Source organism: Dipodomys ordii, unplaced genomic scaffold (genome assembly GCF_000151885.1).
Source record: "Dipodomys ordii isolate 6190 unplaced genomic scaffold, Dord_2.0 Scaffold139, whole genome shotgun sequence".
Lineage (NCBI taxonomy): Eukaryota > Metazoa > Chordata > Mammalia > Rodentia > Heteromyidae > Dipodomys > Dipodomys ordii.
Genome location: NW_012267355.1, coordinates 3,755,538 through 3,756,534, shown reverse-complemented (window position 1 = coordinate 3,756,534; position 997 = coordinate 3,755,538).

The window sequence follows — 997 nt, the reverse complement described above, 5'->3', positions numbered from 1 at the left end:
CCCCCCCCCATCCCTCAACCCCCCCGTCGTGAGAACAAAGTGCAAGTTATACCAGAAAGAAGGGGGAAAATAATCAGCTCGTCTCCTTCTGAACTAGGGGGGTAACGTTTCTTTTAAAAATAAAGATCCAGGCCCGGCTCTAAGTAAGGTGGGGTATGGGAATCAGAGTTTGCCCCCCCCCCAGTGGTGTGTGTGTATGCGTGTGTGTGTGTGCGCGCGCGCGTGTGCAAGAGTTTAGAACCCGGGAGAGACAGACAAGAGGATGTGTAAGGCAGAGAAGTAAAACTCCGGAGTGGAAGGAGATTTAGCGGGGTGCAGAAAAGGCAGAGATGGAGGGTGGGGCGGTGGGGGTGGCGGGGAGGGGGGGGGCTGTCCGTGCAGATTCTGGCGTCTCCGGGTCACAAGGCGGGGGCTGAGGATGAGGGAGGCCCAGCGACTTGCCCCCCCCTCCCCCTCCCGGGGCCCACTGCCGTTTGTTTCATTCATAAGTTTTTCCCGGAGGCCCCGCCCCTTCCCCCCCCCGCCCTTTTCCTGCATTGCGATTGGTGCACGACAACAAAGCCTTAGCAACGGGCTCCTAGTGACCCGCGGGGCGCCTGGTTACGGCGGGGTGTGAGTGTGAGGGAGGGGGGACCCCAGGGCAGGCCAAGAGAAAGGAGCGGGGCTGTCCCTTTAAGGGATGGCCTCGGAGCCTTGAAAGTGGAGGGGACCGAGGGGGGGCGGGGAGGCGGGCCAGGGGGCGGACCCGAGGGGGAGGAGGAAGAAGAGGAGGAGCCGGGGCTGAAAGGAGGTGGCGAAGAAGGAGGCGCCCGGGCCGCGGCTGCCAGCCCTCGGGCACCGCCGCGCGAGTAGTAGCCACGGGCACGATCGCGGCTAGCCCCGTCGTCGTCCTCCTCCTCCTGGTCCTCCATGGTCGCCCTGGGAGCCGGGGAAGGACTTTGCGGGGCCGTGAGAGCGGGTGTGCGTTCCCGGGGAGCCTCCGCGGGGTCCCCGGCCG